Source organism: Protopterus annectens, chromosome 4.part0 (assembly GCF_019279795.1).
Source record: "Protopterus annectens isolate FY-2018-M chromosome 4.part0, PAN1.0, whole genome shotgun sequence".
Lineage (NCBI taxonomy): Eukaryota > Metazoa > Chordata > Ceratodontiformes > Protopteridae > Protopterus > Protopterus annectens.
The window spans coordinates 511,670,725-511,688,647 of NC_056733.1; the positions used below are offsets into that span (position 1 = coordinate 511,670,725).

Consider the following 17,923-nt stretch of genomic DNA (forward strand, 5'->3'; position numbering starts at 1 on the left):
TTACTCCTGTTATAGATTCATAGGCAAGTACTATGTAGCTGCCTTAGCTGTCCATTTTAAGCCTAGCCATTTTCCCCTTTTGTGCTCAAAATAACCTATCCCATTTGGTTATAGTTTTACATTATCCATCCCATGGTTGATAATTGTATATTACCCCTATTGAGAATAACTGGGATCATACCATAGATAATTTGATGGGAACCATGCATGGGATAAAGCATTTAGGAATTGCCTGTGTCCATTATTAATACAGAGGGAAGTCCTGGGGTAAATGTTCTGCTTCCCTTCCATAGATCTAAGTGTCACTTGAATATGAGCAGGGATGAACTTTGTATTATGTGGATGGTGAGTCTGTTCTATAGCAGCGATATTCCCTGTGGGATATGCCTGTCCCTCCAAACTGTTCTGCTAATGTTGCAGAAGAGGTTTAGATCCCTAGACTGAGTGTTTTTGATGCCATGGCTTGCTGATGTACATTAAATCCATCAGTAATGAATTGCAGGATGCTTGTATGCCAGACACAGATCACCTCTTAACAGTCTGTAGGATACTTAGTTTAATGACAGGGTTTTGAATTGGTCCGTGTAGAACATGTTGTTTAAGCCTTGTATCGTTTTTAGTCAAATATCTCTGTGAGCATTCCAGTTGTTGCATGAGTCTGGACAGATAAATGCCAAACGAGGCATTATATTCAGTGACTGACCTAGTTCATTCTCTACTGCAAAAAATGACAAGGAGGCGAAAGAAGTCTTGGAGACATATATCTCAGTGCAAAAATCGGGGACAAAGCCAAAAATAATGTGAGGCAAAGGCCCAAAACCAGGGACTAAATTTGTTAGAGTAACAGGTTTTGCATTAACTTACATTTTCTGAAGGATATAAAGCCTGAAACTCACATGGCAGTCATTATTTGGTCATTACAGTCCTCAGCAGTTTGCCAGAAGACCACACATTTTATGAGGGACAAACAGAAAATATGAGATGAAATCTGCGACATTTGAGAAGTATGCTTGGAGAACCCATGTATAAGTCTTCTGAAGGTATGTGGCATAAGCTGGTGTCATCCATGTCTTCTTCTATAGTTCAGCCCCCATACTGATATCTGATGTTAGTGCATGTCATCCTGGACCCAGCACTGGACCAAAATGGTGGAGTTTCAGCTCCCTTCATGGCCCAAAACCTGGCGTGCCAGACCTTTTACTCCCCTGGGCTAATTAGAAAGGTCTGCACCATCTGCTGCAGTCCTGCCATCCCAGGAGCCACCGTGGTTATCTTTGTTTACCCCTTCATCCTCTATGCCTCCTTCCTAGCTGCACTCAGTGTGTGAACAACCAATGTTAAGTTGTCTATCTCGCCTTCATTCTTGCTGGTTGGGTTCGGAGCCGATCCTCGGCTCCGACTCGGCCATCTTCAATAGCTCAAGAGCTGTTTACTGGCTCAAAGCTACCCCATATCCCATGATGCCTGGCGCTAGCTACCCAGATCTCGTTTGCCGCTTCAGACTGTGAGATTGTCTTACTGGCTCAGGCTTGTATACTTTATTGTATTTTACTAATTTTACTACCATTTTTTTTCTTTATAGTGTACCTAATTACTTCGTTTTACAATTCCCCAAGCTAGATTCCCTAGATAGCATTTATCCCCTCTTGTTTTGCTTGAAAGCTCATTTTACTTAGGGAGTTTTCCCCACCCTTCCTTTAGTGGTAGCCGTTTAAGTTGGAGGGTAACCCTTTTTTGTTTTATTCTAGTTTAAAAAAAAAAAGTATATAATATAGATCATTTTTAGGCAGTAGTAGTAGACTTACTTAGTTGTTTTTAGTGTGTGTTAGCTGTATAGTTTAGTTAGTTATACCTGCTAACTTGCTTTTTGCTTGTGTGTGTGCGTGTTTTCTCCTTGGTGTGTGCGTGTGTGGTAACATGTCCAAGGATACTAAAGTGTCCGGATTCAAGAAGTGTGACTTATGCTGTCAGAAGATGTCTCTGACAGATGGTCACACTTCTTGTGTCTACTGACTGGGCGCGGTGCACCTGCAGGACTCTTGCTCGATCTGTCATGCTTTCAGCCCAAGGGTCCTGCAGGAGCACAAAAATAAGTTAATCCTTAGGGAATTGCTTAAGCCACATATTCACCGGCTAAGGCTCAGCCTGCGAAATCCTCCAAGCCACCCAAGTCTTCGGCTCCAAGTTCTGAGCTGTCGTTGGGTGAAGCACCTCCATCCGCCTCGGCTCTGGCCGGAGCCGATGTGCCTCCCTCACAGTCGGCTCCAACATGAACCTCGAAGCTGTCCGTGAGTCGAAAAAGATCTAGGTCTCCCTCCTTGGAGTCGATACACTCGGCTCCACTGTCACCTCTGCTCCAATCGGAGCACAGTCATAAGTCCTCTCACTCCTCTCGGTCCTCCAGACTTTCAGATCATGATTTGGAGAGAGTGGTCAGCAGGTTGCTGAAATCGCAGGCCCTAGCAAAAATGTTGTCCAGCCCCCCTTATCAGGTATCTGCAACGTCCACTTGTGCAAATATTCCTCCTCCGATTCCTCCATTGAGTTTGGAGCCAGAGTTCATTGGGGTTCGAGTCGTGGAACCATCGGCTCCGATACCTTCTCCTTCGCGTCCGTCATCGGCTCCGATCCCATCCTTGGTCCCGTCCTTGGAAGTTTCTGGGCGCCGGGACTCCCTCGTCTGCTCCGAGGGGGCAAGTGGCATCGGACCCTTGTCCGACCCTGCTCTCCCTCTCGGAGCGTCGGTGCAGGTGAGCTCGGCTCCTACGTCTGCTTCAGAGCCGTCCCCCTCGGTGCGGAAAGGGATTCCGATTTCTTCAGAACCGGAGTCTTCTCTGGGTCCGGGCAGGGATGCCTTCGAGGTCATGAACAGTGTACTGGCCCCTGAGCTAGTCCCACGATCAACCCCATCGGCTCCTCCCCCTATGGTGCCTGCGTCTGCCTCTGCCCCTCCTCCTGACCCCAAGAGTGGGGAACCAGCACTCCAGGGGACCCCTTTGGGTGTTTCTTCCTCTTCCGAGGCCTCCCCTGATCACTCAGAGGAGCAAACTCGTAAGAGGAAGTGCAAGAGGAAGCACGTTGACTCCCCTGAGTCTGTCACATCAGATACCAACTTAGAGGATTCGGAAGGGTCCCCGAGATCCCCCTCTGAAGATGTCTCCTTTTCAGACATCCTTGAAATCCTTTAGCAGAGGGGGAACTGGAATACCCTAGCACCTTCCGAGGATGAGTCGGTATTTTTGAACACGTTTGGTTCCCGACCCTCCACCTCCTGGGCGTCTCTGCCTTTTGACCCACATATGTCTGTGGTGGCTCGGAAGACGTGGTCAGCTCCAGACACAGTGGAACCAACCCCCAGGAGACCTTCTAAATTTGTAACTGCACCTCAAGACAAACAGTTTTTATCTAAGGGCGTACCTGTTGATGCCATGGTGGTAGCAGCAGCCACAAAGAAGGAGTTGGCAGAAACTTCATCATCTGTCCATCCTCCTAACAAGGAGTCTAGGACTATGAACAGATATGGGAAACGAATGTTTGCTTCAGCGACCTTCTCGATGAAGTCTCTGAATTATTTGTGCCATTTCACCCGCCTTCAGAGGGATCTCCTTAAAGAGCTTGGAGATACCCTCCAAGATCCATCAGCTGTGGGGGCTCAAGCTAAGGTGGCCTCCCAGCTGGCGACTCTGAATTCAGTTGTTAACACCTCCATGAGGCTCATTTCTTATGCAGCCGATGGTGCGGGTAGAGCTGCAGGAACAGACGTCGCCCTTAAGAGGCACGCATTGATGCAGCTATGTAATTTTGCGGAACCCTTCAGAGCGTCTTTCACCAATACCCCCTTTGATGGCTCTGCTCTCTTTAGACTACAGGTGAAGGACACACTAACCAGCTGTGAACAGGAAGGCATGGGAGTCCGTTTTTCCACTCCTTCCAGACCATACCCCAAGGGTCAGAAGAGTGGAAAAATGTGGTTCCATAAATCCCAGGGAGCCTTGCCTGACACACATGGAGAGTTCCCCTCCAGGGGCAGAGGAGGGAACAATAACAGACGCCGCCCTCATGGCAGGGGGGGTCCGCAGAGCCAGGGCAGCAGAGAATCCTTCTCTGAGAAGCTTTTTCAGCATCCCTGAAGGGTTGCCTGGCTGCCCACCTCTGGAGGCAGTCAGGGGAAGACTTTCGCTGTACCCCAAAGCCTGGCAGAATCTAACTCAAGACAAGTGGGTACAGTCAATCATATCCAGATGTTAGAGAATCCCCTTTGCTCAACCCCCGTTATCGTCAAACAAGTCCCTTCCAGATGTTCCACCCAATCTAAGGGACCAAGCAGCTAAAGAAATTTCAAAGCTGCTACACAAAAGGGTCATCCAGGAAGTCCCAGCAGACCAGATCAGATCCGGAACTTACTCAAGGTTCTTTTTGGTACCAAAAAAGACAGGGGACTGGAGACCCATTCTGGATCTCAGCAGACTAAACAGGTCTGTACAAAGAACAAAGTTTCGGATGGTCACGCTACAGTCCATTCTACCCTTCCTGGGTCAGGACAATTGGATGTGCTCTATAGATCTTCAGGATGCGTACTACCACATCAAAATGCACAGGTGCTCCAGAAGATTCCTTCGCTTCCAGCTGGGAGCCAGTCATTATCAGTTCAGAGCTCTGCCCTTCGGTCTCACCACAGCCTCCAGGGTGTTCACCAAATGCATGGCAGTGGTTACGGCTCACCTGAGACATCAGGGATTCCAGGTTTTTCCATATCTAGACAACTGGCTCCTCACTGCTTCAACCAGGCATCATCTCCTGCAAGCCAGGGACTACACTATCAAAACTTGCTCCAGGCTAGGTATCACAATAAATTTCTAAAAATCTGCATTGTTGCCCTGTCAGCATATCACTTATATAGGCGCAAATCTAAATACCAGGAACATGTTTGCAAACCTTCCACCAGAAAGGGTATCACTAATTCGCCAACAAGTACAGATTTTATTAACATGCAAAACGATTCAAGTCAGGTTCGTCCTCCAAACACTGGGTTCCATGGCATCAGCAATTCTTCTTGTCCCCCTGGCCTGATTTCACATGAGAATCCTCCAGTGGCTTCTGTTCACACAGTGGTCCTTCCAACAGCTTCCCATGTCTCACAAGATTATGATCACAGAAGCATGCAAGAAGCACCTCGCTTGGTGGATGGTCTCCCCATCAGTGTCCTGGGGCAGATCATTTGTGCCATCCCCTCCAGGCGCCACAGTGACCACGGACGCCTCCCTGATAGGGTGGGAGGAGCATTATCAGGGCAGGACAGTCCAAGGCACCTGGCAGCCTCATGAGTACCATTTGCATATAAATGTCTTAGAGACGAGAGCCTTGCTTTTAGCGTTGCAAGCCCTTCAGGACTCTCTCCCTCCCGGGACCATTGCAGTTCAAATGGACAATATGTCAGTGGTATGGTACATCAACAAGCAGGGCGGAACCAGATCCTATCCACTATGTCGAGAAGCACTCAGACTCTGGCAGTGGGTGATCTCTTCCCAGCGTTTTCTGATCGCAACTCACATCCCTGGGAGTTTCAATGTCATCGCAGACAGTCTCAGCAGAGCAATTCTCATGCCTCACAAATGGTCTCTGAATCAGGTAATTGTGGAACAAATCTTTTGCAAATGGGGTCAGCCTTGCTGTGACTTGTTCGCCACACCTTTCAACAGCAAGTGCAGCAATTTCTTCTCCCTTTTTCCACTTCCCGGCCACTCCCCCAGAGACGCTCTAGTCCACGATTGGCCTCAGGGACTTCTTTACGTCTTTCTTCCATTTCCCCTAATACCCAAACTCATACAGAGAGCAACTGCGTTGGGTTGCAAAATGATCCTCATTGCCCCTTACAGGCCTCGACAGATATGGTTCCCATTCCTGCATCATTATCTTCTCGAGCAGCCTTGGATTCTGGATCCTATTCCAGATCTACTGATTCATCAACTGGGCAGACTGTATCGATTCCTTCAAACACTCCAGCTCACAGCTTGGTTGCTCCACTTCCAACCTTAGCCAGGCTTCCTAATATTTCCTCCTCTGTGCGGGAAATTATTATCTCATCACACAAATCCACAACTAGGAAAACTTACGCTAGCAAGTGGAAATGTTTTTCTTGTTGGGCAGAGGCTGAAAATATAGATCCCTTTTCAGCCCCTGTCCACGAGATTCTGGAATTTTTAGCAGAACTCTTTCATTCTAGTTCCGCTTCTGCTACAGTCAGGGTTCAGTTAGCTACCATTTTGAATTTTCACATTGGGTTGTCTTCTAATAACATCATGTCTCATAAGCTGTGTAAAGCCTTCCTCAAAGGAACCACTCTGCTTAGGCCCCTAGTGAGGGATCCCCCACCTCCGTGGGATCTAAACTTGGTGCTAGCTTCCCTAATCTTGCCACCTTTTGAACCTGCAGCTTCTTGCCTCATTAAGTTTTTATCCTGGAAGACTCTCTTTCTGGTAGCCATTACTTCTGCCAGACGTGTTTCGGAGCTTCAGGCTCTATGTATTCGTCCCCCATGCTTAGTTTTCCATAACGATAGGGTCGCTCTAAGGACCAATCCTTCCTTCCTTCCTAAGGTCTGTATACAAAATAATTTGAATCAGTCCATAGACCTTCCTGTGTTCTTTACTAATCACACCAATAACGCAGAATATAAATTGCACCAGTTGGATGTTCACAGACAGCTGCGTTTTTATTTGCATAGGACAAAGGACATCAGGAAGTCGGACCAACTCTTCCTTTCCTATGCTGAGGGCAGACAGGGCCTTCCAGTCTCAAAGGTAACATTATTTAGGTGGTTGTCTCTCATTATTTCATTCATTTACCAGCTGAGAAAAAAAAAATATCTACCAAACCTAAAGGCCACTCTACTAGGGCATTGGCTATCTCGGAGGCCTTCCAATCTAGATTGCCCATGGAGTCTATCTGTGCAGCTGCTACATGGGCTAACCCACATACCTTCATTTCTCATTACAAATTAGACATTGCTTCCAGAAATAGGGCTGATTTTGGTTCCACTGTTCTGAAGAGTCTGTTCCATTGAGCCACCCGGGATAGTAGGTGCTAGGGACGCTGTCCCAACCAGCAAGAATGAAGGTGAGATAGACAACTTAACATAAAGAAGTTATGTACCTGCCATAACATTCCATGTTAGTTGTCTTCTTCTCGCCTTCTTTCTTGTATCCCACTATCCTAGTGGATCGAGAGGAGCTCCCTTATTCAGATTTCATTGGCTGAACCTTCTCTGGTTGTCCTCTGTGCTTAGATAGCTTCATAGTTAGGTCCTAGGGGCTACTAGGGCAGAATTCTTCCTTAGTTATGTCTGGAATAGCTTTTTCAAATGAGATCTGGGTAGCTAGCGCCAGGCATCATGGGATATGGGGTAGCCTCAAGCCAGTAAACCGCTCTCGAGCTATTGAAGATGGCCGAGTCGGAGCCGAGTATCGGCTCTGAACCCAACAGCAAGAAAGAAGGCGAGAAGAAGACAACTAACATGGAACATTATGGTAGGTACATAACTTCTTTTTTTGTCTTCTACCCTTCACTTTACTTTATAAAACTCCTATGGGATGTTCTACATGCTAGCACTATACCAGCTGCATTATAATTGGTTGGTTTTGACCCTTCATCATATATAATTCTGCTTATTTGGCAGGCTAGTCTTCTGTTATAGTTTTGCCATTATTTACATTGATAGGATGCACAACATCTACCCAATTTCAGGCCTTTTCCTTCCTCTATCTTAGTATTCCAACACATGCCATGCTGAAATGCTTAACACCTGCCTTCCTGTTACTGGAGCACCTGGTGTCAGAAATCTTTATACTGGTTTATCTGCATTTTATTTATTTGTCATTTGTTAACCATGTTAGTGAACTGGTGTACCTACCCTTTTCCATCACTGCTGGGCTCATAGTATCTGATAAACATAATAAAATTACAGTGTTTTGTAGAGGGGATTGCAGCATTATATTATTTATACTATATATATTCTTAAGCTATTTACATTTTTTTACTAAATGCGGCTGCTCAGCTTTAGTAGATAGTAGAAGCATTTCAGTTGAAGTTTGTTGAGAGTGAGGCTTGATTCTTATCTAGTGTCAAAAAACAGATGCATCTGGCTTCTTCGTAAAAGTGTTTACTTGGTGTAATTTTGAATGCTTATAAAGTTTTATGCCATTTTAACTTAAATGATGCTGGGCCATCCATTATCAGCTTCGCAGGTGTCAGAGTATAAGGTGTCATAGAACCAGGTGCTATTACCTTGGCATTGGATGACCTAATGCCACCCTGTCAAATACTGAGTTGCCAGGAGTGGAGTGACCCACTGGTATTGGCCAGTAGTATTTGCTCACTAAACACTGGCTTAACAAGAAGTAAGCTTGTAGTTATTCTAGTTCCTTCCAGTCTTTCAGATCTCATTGTTTTAGGATAGTATTTTGTCATCCTGGCACACTGCAGCTCTATTGCTTTCTGTTCCTCCAAGCCACTAGTAAGAATGGCTGCATCTATGAGCCCTTTGTGTGCTGCCCACAGGACCAGCTTAGCATTTCCCAGCTTTAAAAGGTTATTCAGTTTTACAGCAGGTTGTGCTCCTTCACCATATCTGGCAAGAAGGTGTCTTCTCCAGGTTCAAAGGGACCCCTCCCAGAAAAAGGGAGGACTGGTCCTTTTTATAAACCCTCCACTTCTCCCTAAAAGAATAAATGTGATGTTGTCCTATCTCACCTTCATTCTTAACTGGTTGGGGTTCAGAACCGATCCTCGGTTCTGACTCAGCCTTATACAAAGCTCAAGGTCTTCCACTAGCTTTTGGCTGTAACCCTACCCCATCATGCCCTTGGAAAGCTCCCCAGATCTCATTTGCCATTAAACAAGATCGGGTGCTTCCATACTGGCTCTGGCTAAGTGAAAATTATTTTTTTTTTGGATGACTGTCAATTGATTAATATAGTTATATTTTACTAGTGTTTATTAGATAGCTTTAGTGTGTTAGCTTCTGTGTTTTTTTGCTGTTGGCCATCATTTCTTCTCTAGGCCTTTCTTTTCCATATCCCGGCTTAAAATCATATTTCTTAAGCCCAATTTTAGTTAGAGGGCTCCCTTCCTTTTACCTTTATAATCATGCTCGTTTAAGTTAGAGAGCTGTTGTGACATTGAGGTTTTCCCCCTTGTTCCCTTTGAATTACCATGCAAGCTCATTTAAATTAGAGGGCTGCCATTGCCCGTTTAATTTAGAGGGCCTTTTTTTCCCTTCCCTATTTTCATTCTTAACTTTAGGCAGGTTTGTTTAATTTAGAGAACTGTCTTTTGTCTGTTCTAATTGAAGGGCTTTTTCTCTGACTGTTTTTTATTGGCGTGTTTGCTTCTGAACTGCCTTTTGTCTGTTCTAATTGAAGGGCTTTTTCTCTGAGTGTTTTTTATTGGTGTGTTTGCTTCTGTTCTTGTTATACAAAAAAAAAAGAAAGAAGGAGTGAAGTAAAAAGTAGTATTAGTTTAAAAGTATATATTTTTTGTAGTTATTAGCTGCTGCTGCTGTTATTCACAGCTAAAATGTCCAAGAATCCTAAGGACACTAAACCCACTGGGTACAAGAAATATCCAACGAACTGTTGCAGGTGAACAAAGATCCCTTCTGGAAAAATGTAAAAAATAATAATTGCAGATCCAGACGGAATCACCACGGGATACAAGAAATGTGTGAAATGTAGTCAAAAAATGTCGATGACTGACAATCACATTTGTGTGTACTGTCTTGGAGCAGTTCACTTGCAGGAGTCCTATTCCATCTGTCACTCCTTTAACCATAGAGTTTTGCTGGAAGGAATAAACTCATTTTGAGAGGTTTGCTGAAGATCCACTTTACTGAAGATATTGAGGAAGGTCATAGAGTTCTTCAGAATTGGGCAGATCCCCTTCTTCAAAATCAGAAAAGTCAGGGAAGAGATCATAGTCCTCTAGTGCTCAATTGGAGCCACTCAAAAAGTTGTCTAAAGTGTCATCTCCGGACCTGAAGGCTGTAGGGCCTGAAAAATCTGCTACCTCTGCTCCTTCTGTGTCGGTGCCGATGGAGTTTCAGAGTTTCATTTATGGAGCCAGTCCTTGTAATTGGAACCACTTTCTCCCACTTTGAGATCCTCTTTACTACAGTCTACTAGATTTCCTGCTCCCGCCTCTCGATCCTCCAGTAGCCTGTCTGATTATGATGTGGATTGTGTAGTGCAGAGGCTGTTAAAGACACAGGTGCTTGCCAAACTGTTATTGACTCCAACCCAGAGAGATTTGGATCTGACCAAGCATACCCTTTCATCATCGATTCCTCCTCCGATCTGATCTGGAATCTCAGAGCCAGAATGTCTTGAACTGATTGTAGTGGAGCCATTGGAGCCAAGACCTATCCCAAGATCTTCAGTTCCGACTATTTCTCCGAAATCCTCGGTTCCATCTGAACTCGAGGAGTCTAGGAGCCAACGTTGTCCGGTCGGGTCCGAGGAGGGAAGTCGGATTGGACAGTTGTCACATCCCACTTGCCTCTCGGGGCTTCGGCGCGGGTGAGCTCAGCTCCTACATCTGCCTTGGAACCAGCTGCCTTGGTTCCGGGGATACCTTCTGGTTCCTTGGAGCCAGGAGTTTCCTTGGATCAGGGGCAGAGGGGCATTCTAAGTGATGAGGAGAGTACTGTCACCACAGACGGGTCCACTCTCAGGTCCAGACATTCTTCCGCCAAAGACACCAGTGTCTGTCTCAGCACCACTGCATCCACAGAGACGCAGAGACCCTAAGCCTCAGGATGCCCCATTGAGTGAGCCCCTTTATTCCGACACCTCTCCAGAATACCCTTCCGAAGAAGTCCCTTGGAAGAGACTATGCAAGAGGAAGCAATTAGACTCCCCAAAGGAGTCCATCACATCTAATACAGAACTTGATGATTCAGAAGGGTCCCAACGGTCACCCTCTGAGTATGTCTCCTCCGCAGACATCTTGGAAATACTTAAACAGTGAGGTGGCTGGAAGCCCATTAACCCTTCTGAGGAGGAGTCTGTATACCTGAAGGCTTATAGGTCTCACCCTTCCGCCACTTGGGTGACTCCTCACTTCGAACTGATGGACCTAGTTTATTGAAAGCTCATGGGAGTCTCCAGACTCAGTGGAGCCCATTCCTTGGAGGCCAAACAAATTCATAACGTCTCCTACCGACAAAAATTTTCTTACAAAAGGAGTCCCATTAGATGCTATGGTGGTGGCGGCGGCCACCTAAAAGCTTTCAGAGATGTCCTCCTCTATCCATCGGCCAAACAAGGAGTCTCTCACGATGGAAGATACGGCAAGGGCACATTTTCTTCAGTGACCTTTGCACTCAGATTGCTGAATTATCGCACCCATTCTACCAGACTTAAGAGAGATCTCCTGAAGGAGCTAGTAGATACTCTCCAAGGTTCAGTAGCTGAAGTGGTATGAGAGAAGGTGTCCTCTCAGCTCTCCACCTTAAGTTAAGTGGTCAACTCCTCTATGAGACTCATTTTGTATGCAGCGGATGGAGTGAGTAGGGCAGTGGGTTCAGGAATTTCCCTAAGGAGACATTCCTGGATGCACTTGTGTGACTTTGCAGAGTCCTTTAAATCTTCCTTTAACGCCCCTTTTGACAGCTCGTCTCTGTTCGGGCCAAAAGTCAAAGGCACACTAACCAAGTGGGAACAAATCGGCAAAACTCTCTCTGCTGTAGGAGTCCATTTTTCCCTACCTTCTAGAGCTTATTCAAAAGGGAGGAAAGATGTGGTTCTAAAAATCCCAGAGAGCTTTCCAAGGCACACGTGGTGATTCTTCCCCCAGGGGCAGAGGGGGAAGCAGTAATGGAAGACACTTACCACGTGGCAGAGGGGGGTCTGAAAAATCAGAGTGACAGGGAATCTTTCCTTGGTAAGCCCTTTTAGCGCTCCTGAAAGGAGACCCACCTGTCCATCTCTGCAGGCAGTCAGGGGGTTGCTTATCTTTGTACCCAGAAACCTGGCTAAAAAAAGAGTAAAAGACAAGTGGGCACAAAGCATTATATCCAGAGGATGTTCATCGTGTTTCACTGTTGCAGTCATTACACTTGGGTTATCCTGCTGGCAGGCTACCTGCAGTCGGCCTGAATTCCAAAGTCCTGGTCTGGCGTCGGTTGCTGTCGCCTCTTTCCTGACGTCAGTCCGCCAGGGGTATAAAAGATGCAGCTGACGCCATTTTCTTCAGTCTTTCTTGCCGCGCGGTGCCTGAAGCAAAAGCAGTTCGCAAGTGCCGGTCAGCCGACTCCTGAGATTTTCAAAATCGAATTTCAGATCCTTAGTCTTCAGTAAAGCTAAGTACCCCGTTGGGGAAAAATTTTTCTTGCTCCAGACCGATGTCAGAAAAAGTTAACAATTGTATTTCTTGTGGGAAACAAATACCTCATAAGGATTTCCACTCTTACTGTATTCCTTGCCTAGGCCCTGACCACGACGTTGCTAGTTGTTGGTTTTGTGCTAGATTTAACCAACGCACTATTAAGCATCGGTACAATTTTGCTTTTCATTATTTTGGCAGAAGGTTTAACTACATAATGCCGTCGGAACAACCGACAACCGGAATTCATAAAAAACGCAAGGATAAAGACAAGGACAAGCATCCGAGGTCCAAAACCGACGACGAAGCCTCTTCTAGGCCAGTCGCCGGTTCGCCGGTGCTCAGTGAGGCGCTTTCACAGCCCCTGACTCCCACTACCTCAGAGCCACAGGCCGCCTCCGACTCCCACGTGGAGACAGCTAGGCCTCTGGATACTCAAGGTATTGGCCCTTCAGAAATTAATCCCTCAGATGGGTCCAGAGCCGCTGAGCAGGCATCGGCTTCTGAGGGTGTCTTCAGACCTACACAACTTTATATAAAGCCTACTTCAACATCCAAGACAAAGTCTAAAACAGTTTTAAAGACAAGGAAACCAGTACAGCATTCTCCAGGACAGACTTCTATGCCTAAGAAACAGATGCTCAAAATGGCCGAAGACCTAATTACTTTGATCAGGGGTTCCCATCTCCCTCCTGATAAGAGGCCTAGGCAAGACACTGAATATGATTCCTCTGATCGGTTTCCATTTCCTCTGATTCCTCTTCTGATCAGGGATATTCTGTTTCTCCCTATGAGGATTCTGATGCTGAAGATTCTATTCCTTCAGCTTCTCCTCCTGAGGACTATTCATTTGGGGAAACCCTGCATACCATAAGGGAGCATTTCCATTTGGAGAGCCAGGATTATTCCGATTCTAAGAAAAGACTTGGAGACTTTCTTTTACTTCCTCAGCACAGACCTCTTGCAATTCCCCCTGTTCTAGACATAGTAGATGATGTTTTTTCAGAGTCCTGCCTGTCTCCAGTCTCTTTACCTCCTGCTCCTGTTAAGCCGGACAGATACTACAGGGTCCCAGACTCCCATAAATTTCTTTACAAAAACCCTGCTGCTGACCCAGAAACTATCTCACAGGGTACCAAAGGGGTCAAGGCTGCTTCTGCCAAAAACCCTGTCCCCTCAGATAGAGATTCTAGGGCTTTGGACAGATGGGAGAAAAAAGTTTACACTTCTGCTACCTTGGCTGTAAGGGCTTTAAATTGTCAGCTTCATATGCTCAGATATCAGCAATACTTAATGTCTTTGTTAAAACAAAAAATGTTGACAAATTCTGAATGTTCTGAGAACAAAGATTTGCAGGATTTATTACATGCAGCTGAACAAGTGGGAAAACATACTTTGCAATGTGGCTATGATTCACTGGAGGCCTCGTGCAGGGCCGCTGTTACAGGTTCTGTTATTAGAAGGCATGCTTGGTTAAGGGAACAGAATCTGCCTGATCATGTTAAAGCAAAATTATTGGATGCTCCATTACAGCATGATACTTTGTATGGTGCTAAGGCAGAAGAAGTGTTGAAGAAAATGGAGGATAAGGCAAGATCTATGCAGACAGTAAAGGATTTCTTACAGGTACAGCCACCCAGATTTAGCAGGAACTGGCCCTCTAAGAATTGGTCCTTTCCAGTGTCAGACAGACCACAAAGAGGCAGATTCAGATGCCCTAGAGGCAGGCAACAGCCCCAGGGCTCATACAGGCCCAAACAATGGGGGGCTTCTACCTCCAAAAGTGGAGAAGACAAATCACAGCCTTCTAGAAAACAGTCCCAATGACTTCCCTCTGCCAATGCCAAGCACTTATTTTTTGGCAGCACCCTTAGGGGGAAAGCTAGCACTTTTTTCACAAAACTGGCACAAGATCACCCAGGACAAATGGGTCTTAAATGTAGTCTCTCAGGGCTACACATTCCACTTTCACACCCTTCCATAGGCAAAACGTATGCCAGACCTGCCATGCAATCAATGGCAAGAGGCACACAAACAAGTTTCATCTCTCATGGACATGGGGGCTATTCAGCCAATGCCCCAACAAGAGCAGGAACAAGGGTTTTACTCATGACTTTTCTTAGTACCAAGAAAGGACAAAGCCTGGAGACCACTTCTGGACCTGTCTATTCTAAATACTTTTCTGGACGTCCCAAAATTCAAGATGTTGACTCTACAGCAGCTTCTGCCCATGCTGGACAAGAAGGCTTGGCTTGTAACTTTGAACCTCAAAGAGGCATACCTGCATGTCCCAGTCAGACAATTTTGCAGAAGATACCTCAGATTCATAGCTGGCTCAGTGCACTATCAACTCTCTGCACTGCCCTTTGGCTTATCTACTGCGCCCAGGGTCTTCCCAAAATGCATGGCACCAGTAATTGCATTTTGCAGACAAAGAGGAATTCAAATATATACTTGGACGACTGCCTTATTCAAGCAAAGAACAAATATATTCTACTACAGCATCTAGCATTTGTAAAATGATTACTAATTTGCCTAGGGTACACAGTAAATGAAAAGAAATCAAAACTAGAAACCTCTCAAGAGATAATATTCCTGGGTGCAAGCTTAAATACAACTGCCCAGATGGCTTATCTCACGCCAGACAAACAAAGGCATCTGACTTCTTACTTCAAAGACATGGCAACAAAGACCCAGTTATCTGCAAGAAAAAATCTGCAGGCTCTGGGCTACATGGCATCCTGCATTCTACTAATTCCATATGAAAGACTACATATGAGGAAACTACAATGGTATCTAAAAAGTGTTTGGACTCAACATTGCCACAGCCTGGAAACAGTAATTACTGTCGTTCCCTGCCTGCAACAGGAATTTCAGTGGTGGGCACAGGCCTGTCACCACAACAATGGACAGCCATTTACCTTACCCACTGCCAGGCAGACACTAACAACAGATGCATCAGATTATGCCTGGGATGCGCACATGGCAGGAAAATGTATTCAGGGCACATGGCCCACAAACCAAATGCATCTCCATATCAATCAAAAAGAGATGCTAGCTGTACAAAATGCCCTGACAGCCTTCAAGGACCTACTTCATCTAGGACAACTACTGATAAAGACAGACAATACTACAGTCATGTGGTACATAAGCAAGGGGGCACACATTCCTACCCCCTCTGCAGGCAAGCCATGACTTTGTGGAACACAGCATTGACTTATCAAGTACATCTACAAGCACAATTCCTGCCAGGAAAGACAAATACTTTGGCAGACGAACTAAGCAGAAACCTCATGGATTCTGACGAGTGGAAACTAGATCCACAAATCTTCAACATGATAACAGGGAAATGGGGATGCCCAGACATAGATTTATTTGCCTCCCCTCACAACTGCCAGCTACAGAGATTCTGCACTCGGACTTATCACAAGCAAGCATGGAAAGTGGATGCCCTTTCATTCAGCTGGTAAGCCCTTACAGTATATGCCTTCCCTCCTCTGCCTCTCCTCTCCAAGGTACTCCTAAAGGTCAGACAAGAGAAGCCAAAAATGATACTGATTTCCCCAGAGTGGCCATGCCAGCACTGGTCCCAATCCTAAAGAGCTTGTCTCAAGGCCCAGCCTGGACATTGCCTCTAATACCTCATTTGCTGACCCAACAGAACAGTCAGATCCTGCACAGCCAACTCAGAACCCTAAATCTGGTGGCATGGCGGATAATGTAATCATTCAGAACACACCTCTCTCTAAAGCAGTTATGGATGTTATTTTGGAGGCCAGGAGGCCCAGCACCAGAAAATCTTATGCAGAAAAATGGAAGAGATTCTGTGCTTGGAACCAAGTGCAGGGAATTGACTCGATTGTACCAAATATTCCTCAGATTTTGCAATACCTAACTGAGATGCTGGACAAAGGTCTATCCTTCTCATCATTTAAGATCCATGCCTCTGCTATTTTAGCTCATTACAATACGGACCCACCTATTTTTTCTCATCCACTGCTAAGGCAGTTTCTCAGAGGGGCCAAAAACATAAGACCTCCAAGGAGAGCTCCATTACCTACATGGGAACTCAATTATGTCTTGGAAAAACTCACACTGCCTCCTTTTGAACCAGCCAATACAGCAAAGACAAAATACTTGTCATGGAAAACCGCTCTTCTCCTAGCAATAACTTCAGCAAGAAGAGTCTCAGAGTTACAGGCACTAATGACTGTGGAACCTTTTATTATTTTCCATCAGGACAGGGTTTCTCTAAGGACAAACCCAACATTTATGCCTAAGGTAGTGTCCAGCGTGGCTCTTAACCAAACCATACATTTGCCTACCTTTTATCCAAACCCACAGAATAAGGGGGAGAGACTTCTGCATACTTTGGACATACACAGACAGCTACGCTTTTACTTGGACAAGACTAAAGCCTTTAGAAAAACTGAGCAACTCTTAGTGGCATATGCTGCAGGTTCCCAAGGGAAAGCCATTTCAAAGCTGACTATTTCAAAATGGATAGGCCACTGCATTCTTTTCTGCTATTCACAACGTGGCAAATCATTGCCCAAGGGCATTAGGCCACATTCTACCAGAGTAGCAGCCACCTCAGCAGCCTTCCTCAGAGGAGTACCAACCAAGGATATTTTGGAGGCTGCAACATGGACTTCAGTGCTCACTTTTACAAAGCACTACCATTTACCTCGCTACTCTAAATCCAGAGCAGGCTTTGCCACTGCAGTTCTGCAGGGCCTCATAGCCACGCCAAACTCTATTTAGGCCCAGCCACCCAACCTGAGCTTTGGGATTCAACCCAAGTGTAATGACTGCAACAGTGAAACACGATGAACATAGTACAGTTGTGTACCTACCATAATTGTGGATGTTCGAGTGTATTCACTGTTGCAGTCCAGGTTACCCTCCCACCATCCCCCTTTTTCTTTGCTGGGACTTATCTGTACCCCTCTATTCTATACAGCCTATGTGGTGTATTTGCTTGTAGATGAAGGTTATGTGCATGCTTTTTTATGATCATAATTTCTACAGCCTACCCTTTTGGGGGCACCTGACATCTGGGGCAAGAAAAACTGAAGAAAATGGTGTTGGCTGCATCTTTTGTACCCCTGGCGCACTGACGTCAGGGAAGAGGTGACAGCAACTGACGCCGGACCAGGACTTTGGAATTCAAGCCAACTCCGGGTAGCCTGCCAGCAGGATAACCCAAGTGTAATGACTGCAACAGTGAATACACTCGAATATCTACATTTATGGTAGTTACACAACTGTACTTTACTCCCTACCCTTTTCTTCCTTTCCCCATCCGAAACATAAAGAACATCCCGATGTTCTACCCAGTCAAAGGGAACAGGCAACTCTAGAAATACAAAAGTTGATAGACAAAAGAGTCATCCAAACAGTCCCCCAAACCAAATAGGATCTGGGACTTACTCAAGATTTTTTTAAGTTCCAAAGAAAACAGTGGACTGGAGACCCATCCTGGATCTCAGTAAATTAAATAAATAAAGTAAGAAAGTCAAAGTTCCAGAAGATAACACTGCAG

At 45.7% G+C, this 17,923-nt stretch overlaps 1 protein-coding gene across 2 annotated transcripts in view; it reads left to right on the forward strand.

Annotated features, from left to right (window-relative positions):
- The window catches only part of HECTD4 (HECT domain E3 ubiquitin protein ligase 4), a 5,422,508-nt gene that overhangs the window by 4,614,556 nt on the left and 790,029 nt on the right, over positions 1-17,923 (forward strand). The gene's annotated exons all lie outside the window — the stretch shown is intronic.